We start from the raw sequence: 6,548 nt of genomic DNA, 5'->3' as shown, positions 1-6,548 counted from the left end.
CGAAAGTGATTGATGACTTTAATAAAGATGACACCGCGGATGAGCATTTTGATATCAGAAGAGAACAACTAAGAGACCCAGTGATACGCTATTGGATTTACCATATAAGAAAGAGGAAATTTCGACACAAGACCCTTTCATCGACATCTACAATCCAACCTCAACAAAATGGTCATTAAGGATAGACTACCATTAAGACGAACAAAGATAGATGATGATAATAGATACCAGATAGTACTACCAGTGTTTTTGTTTTGCACTGTTCTTAAGTATCTACACAACCAGATGGGTCATCAAGACTGTGACAGGACATCATCATTGGTGAAAGGCAGATTCTTCGGGCATGGTACGCACAAAAGGCATTGAAGAATGGATTCAACACTGTCCGAGATGTTTGAAGAGGAAGACATTGCCAAATGAGAGAGCAATATTGAAAAGTATTACTACATCACAACCACATGAGATTATATGCAGGGAGGATATACTGGTCATCAGGGACCATTTCACACGCTATGCCCAGGCTGTTCCAACTAAGAATATGTCAGCGAAAACGACAGCAGAAGCTTTTTTTTAACAACTATATGTGATCCACTATGGTTTTCCCCGGTTAATGCATTCGGACCAAGGAGGAAACTTCGGGAGTTGATTGATGAAGGAATTTTGTCAACTGACTGGTATTGCGAAGTCCCTTACCATCCGATGGGCAATGAACAGTTCGAAAGATTCAACCGAACACTGAAATATGTTGGGTACTTTCGATAACTCAAAAAAGAATAACTGGAAGCAATACCTTGGTCCATTTGTGCATGCATATAATCGCACTAAACAGGAATCAACAGGTTTTTCAAAACTTTTCTTTATGTTTGGGAGAGAACATCGCCTTGCCGTTCGATTCAGTTTTGAGAATAGAGTTCAACAAGCAGCCAGGATACTACAAAATATGTCGATGCTTTGAAGGAGAGATTACAGAGGTCATACGAAATAGCCATGGAGTCAGTTGAGCCATGGAGTTTTGGTGGAATCTTGGCATATGAAGGTAAACATTAGTTGTCCGCCATTGTCTTATTGTCGTATCGTGAAGGTTATTGTATACGTATTTAATGACGAAAGCTTTATTTATAGGGGTCCTGGATTATATTCCCAATAGGTACTCTTGTGAGTTTTGCTCTTATCCATGCATACGCATGACTTTTTTGTATGTATGTAACTTGAAATATAAATGCTTGTTAATTTCTTTGTAAGAATAATCAACTGAACCAAGGTTATAGCGGTAATCAAAAGAATGCAATCCAGGGACAAAGACGAGACATGGAAAACAGATATACAAAAAAAAACCCCCAAAAAAACATAAAATAACTAAAATCGTACATACACAGTAACAGAAGCAAATGTTTTGTAAAATATTTTATAAAATATGCGGTTACATTATACAAGTACAGACAGAAAGAAAGAAAAAAACATGTCAAAATGCATAACTAACTGGTTTTTTAGAGAAAAAAAAAGAAGCATACACTTGATGCAGGCGATGTCTGCTGAGTGTCACCGGAAAGGTTGTTAGTTTTAGTTGCGTTACAGTAGCAAGACATATTATACAACCGTTGAAAAAAAGGCGCGGTTAATGCGTTTGCAATATTTATTATAAATGAAAATTCCAGACCCCCTCTACCCGAGACAATACACATCTACCTAATACATGTACGTACACTTTACTTTGGTCTGTTTAGATGTCGATAAAATACCAACAATTTGTGTACCAGACTAACTTTTTAATAGAAATTAATTTTAAAGGATGCTTTAGCTGCAGTGAAAAATAGCGTGGGCAGCTTCATTGATCTTTTCACGGTTCGGCCATCCGTGACAAAAGTGTCGGCTTGCAATTCACAGACAAGTTAACATGTAGATCTTTATATTGTGCAACATAAAACAGATAAATATGTTACTGAAATAAAAACAAAAACTCGGAACACAACTTAAGTAAAACGTACTGAATTTGCACTGAATCACTAAACGATACTAAACATATCTTTGTTCAGTAAATTCAGTGTATGTTCAGAGTATTTCGGCCGTTTCAGTATTTTTTGGCCCACTAAACCACGCCAGATATCCTGTGTGGGGGTAAAAAAAACCCGCCACCATCAAACTTATAAAACACAAGACACATCGTCACGCTGACAAGTTCCTCATTGGAATATCATTCCCTATCGATTCCCTCATCGATCAACGACCACCACAGAATAATCGCATACTTCACACTGTACCTGTAAAGGTATCATGACTGTATATTTTTCAAGGCATCATGGTTTAAGTTATAATGATAAGTAAAAAAAACTTTTCTTTATTAAATGCAATTGCTTCCATAAGAAACTTGTCGGCGTGGCAAACTGACAGGAGAATAATAATTAACAAAAATTTGGTTTGATTGCGATTTCCGATGCATTAGTTATTAGTTGAATAGCAACTTTATATTCATTTATATAAAAAAGTGTTAGTTTTAAAATTACACTGAGGGTCACTTTGCATAATGTATACTATACAATACAGGTAAAGACTATCTTTTCCTGTCTCCGACTGTTTAAGTGATAGAGAGTTCATAATAGTCGGAGGGTAAAGACTGTTATATACTGCCATGACCTGTACCAAATAATAATATTATTTCATAGTTCTTGTGCAGTAATTTGACAGGAATTCACAGTTCAAGTGGGTGGGAAAATCACTGTCCATAGAGGCATAATATACCAGAAATCATGGTAAGTCATGTTCCTCTTTTTGGCTCTTTGTCCTGACAGCTGATAGGTTGGTTAGTTAGTTTTATTGATTTTATTTACGGTAAGTTTGACTAACTGTGACAGATGTTTCATGGTTATTTTCCATAGTTTCAACTTGTGATTATCTTTATTTTAGAAACATATGTAAGAATAGTGATGTGCATTTTGTTACTTATGCAGGGTTATTTTGCCATTACTATTAGTATGCTTAGATACATATAAATTATCTGTACCGTTAATTTTGTATTTAGCTGATGAAGGTATCTGTAAGCAGAAATTTGTCATTTATTGTGCAGAACACCTTGTCGAATTTTCGTGTATGAAATATATACATGATTTGTGTATTTGATGTTGATAGTTATCGGTGTAGTGTATGCAGTATTGACGTAAATATGCCAGGTAAATGTTACGGCTCGATAGGAGGTCATGTTCTCTGGGGAGATTTACTTGCAGTGGAGATTATTTATGTGTCATGTATTTCATTTATACAAACACTCAGTATTATACAACTAATGTATAACCTTTTTTGTCTAAGATCATGTGCGTTTATATATACTTGTTTTTTTTTCAAAGAACCAAAATTATTCATAATAATATCATAAATACAGTTTTGGTAGAGCTAAATATAAGTATATGTTTTTAGGTAATTGAATTATTCACACACACACACACACACACACACACACACACACACACACACACACAAAACATGAAATAGAAAATTCTAAATAATAACAATAAAGATATTTGGTGGTTTCATAATTCATTACACCGGCGAAAAATCAGGATACTTTGTAAAATTTCTCGACATTGTAATACGGCACTGTACCTGTACAATATGTGGATTGTAAACTTCGAACATTGGACATAGGTCAAAAGCTGATACAACTCCTTTGAACGTATAAAATATACTTGAATTATACACTAACGAAAATTGGTTGTTATATCTATCCACAAAAACTCCAAGATTGCCTTTCTTTTTGTTGTGGATTGAAAATCCTCCCATTTTTCCAGTTTTGTACCTAAAGTTATTATGACTGGCTTGCAACATTACAGCAAATTGTTCATTATCCTTATAAGTGTTGAATGACCAACCACTTACTTTATTCGAAGCAACAAAGTAGTCATTGTCGGCTTTTCTTAATTCAGCCAATCCTATTTCAAAAACCAACAAATCAATCGAGCTTAATCCTGTCACTTTATATTCATATTTTATTTCATAATAAACCCTTTATCTTTTTTGGATGCAGATATCAGCAGAGACTCCTTTGTAGGTCATAAATGATCCATCAGGGGAGTTCGGTGTTTTAATTGTGTACATATTACTGAGCGTTCTACTGTCGTCGGATATGTAACATAGCCTATGGAGTGTGCTTGTATTGAATTTGATATAAGCGTCTTTACCATCTCCTACAAATGAAATTATAACAAGTGTAACATAAATATGCATTGGCCTTTGACTTTTAAATGAAACAATTGAGTTCACACTGTATAGTTAACAAACAATGGTCTTACATGAATATTCGATGTTCTTTTTCTGTAAAATTAGTACTTTGAAAAGTTATATCTTGTTCACCCCTCGATATTCAACACAAATTGCCATTGACTTTCGTCAAAATTTGCGTTATGACAAGACAACCGGGGATTTATTCGCTTTTCTTATAATTTTAATAAATCATGAAAAGATGATCACATTTATGGTTTTCCACTATCTTTTTTAGAGAGTGTAGTTGCAATAAAGGTTTTATCAATGCTACTATTTTCTACGTCTACCACTGATAATAAACTTTTGATGTAATACGTTTTGCAGACAAAACAATGTTGTTTCGGGGTTTGTCATGTATAGTATACTATATTTTTTGCTACAACGGTTTTGAATAAATGGAAGAAGACCATCTATGGAGACATCATTTGTCTAGGTGACATATAGAGGCGATGGCCATGACTTCATTTCCGTCTTGGATTTTTGTCAAATAAATTCATCACACGTATGCTATTGTTTTACAGGCTTGAAAGGTTTCCTATACTTTTGATGTTGTCATTGCACCCGTAAGGTATAGCAGTACCTAGTCTGCGTACCCAGTTTCCCACACTTTCCCCATGAATGCTTTTACTTAGGACGGGACTATTCGTAAGATGGTAAATGATGACTTAAGTACTATGACAACAGTCTGGCAATCTACACATTTTCATTACAGCTTCCAAAGACGCTTGCATGATGCATGATGCATTGCTGGGAAAATGCTGTCAGAACGAACGTAAATATGAAAACAATATGAGGCCTATCACACTTACTTATACTTATGCATTCGGGGAGTGTGCATTGCTTTGACTCTCTAACTTCATCGGTTGAACAGTTTTCATTGTACTGTTTAAATCTGTGGGATACACCGTAACCACATGTGGTTACACAAGGGGTCCAGTTACTCCATAATGTCCAGAAACATGGATGTACGATGTCTGCAAATTATTACTTATCACATTATTCTGAACATTGGCACATGCGGATTAGTTAAAATGCTTGATAACAACAGTTCCAATTGTCCTTATGCACCTGCAGAGTACAAATTGTACTTCAGAATATTCATGTTATCAACAGAACAATATAGGGAATCATTGAATTCTCTGACATATATTACCCGTGTTTTTTTACATATACATATGAACATTTTTAAGGAATGAGACACGGGGAATGGTCCATGACGGTATTGAGCAATAGACAAATTGTCACTTTCAGAGATTTACTTCATAAATTACTTGTGCCTCATCATATGTCATCATTTACACATGGTTTAAGCATTACGCATTTTCAATGGAACTGGATGGATATGATGAACGTAAAAATTACATTAGCGTATAACCTACATCTAAAATGGTAAATACCTTAGAGATCATCAAAAGGTCCTAAACAATTGTAAACAATCCCTAATGTCTCTGAAAGATTTCGACACAAAAGTAAAACAAATCCACGGTTATAAGACAATACGTCAAAACTAAACAATAAAAGAGTGATATAACGACACAAAGACACATAAAAAGCCAACATCTCCTGAGTGTGGACAAATCCATGAAATCTTCGATTCGGTTCAACTTTTTTATAAGGCATTAGCAAACCCCCTTTAATGGAAGACCAAAAATAAACTGAAACAACAAACAAACATGCATGAAACATTACTCAATAATAATACATTAAATTCTTTCCATGGAAAACCGCATTTTTATATTGTATGACCATTAAGTTTCGTGGAGATAACAGATATCAACTTAAAGAATGCTCGAAGTAACTTAAAGCCAAATCCGAAGATCTAAAGAGTAATCAGGGGAACCAGGGTTATAGCGGTAATCAAAAGAATGTAATCCAGGGACAAAGACCAGACATGGAAAACAGACATACACAACAAAGAACATAAAGTAACTAAAATCATACATACAAAGTAACAAAAGTAAATGAGCAACTCGGAAGAATGACAAAATTATCATAACTCTCAGCACTAGAAATAATCGGTCACTCCTTCTAGTAGACTAGATTTCTGACATCAAAGGTGAAAAAGGCAAGAGTTGATTTAATTTAGTACCCATAGACCACTTTCATGTACGTGCAATATAGTGTCCTTTATCTATACTAGCGAAAAAAAGGTTCAAATAATAAACAATAAATTGAAATTGTATTCTTAACAATAAATCTACTGCATGCAGTTGATATTTAAAATTGATAAATCCATCGAATTTCGTTTAAACAAAAAAAAAAAATAAATAAAATAAAATAAAATAAATAAATAAATA

General features: G+C 34.3%; 1 long non-coding RNA gene and 1 pseudogene across 1 annotated transcript; one reads left to right on the top strand and one right to left on the bottom strand.

The window, feature by feature from the left end:
* Positions 1-2,547: 2,547 nt before the first annotated feature.
* LOC148599270 (uncharacterized) lies at positions 2,548-5,532 on the top strand. Its single transcript, XR_015917790.1, has 2 exons — positions 2,548-2,747; positions 4,964-5,532. It is a non-coding gene; the product is annotated as an uncharacterized LOC148599270 (long non-coding RNA).
* Positions 3,447-4,215, bottom strand: LOC148599271 (uncharacterized; annotated as a pseudogene).
* Positions 5,533-6,548: the final 1,016 nt, after the last annotated feature.

This window comes from Perna viridis, chromosome 13 (assembly GCF_037379345.1).
Source record: "Perna viridis isolate PV_CMFRI_1.1 ecotype Kerala chromosome 13, ASM3737934v1, whole genome shotgun sequence".
NCBI classification, from domain to species: domain Eukaryota; kingdom Metazoa; phylum Mollusca; class Bivalvia; order Mytilida; family Mytilidae; genus Perna; species Perna viridis.
This window is presented reverse-complemented; position numbering and strand designations above follow the sequence as displayed.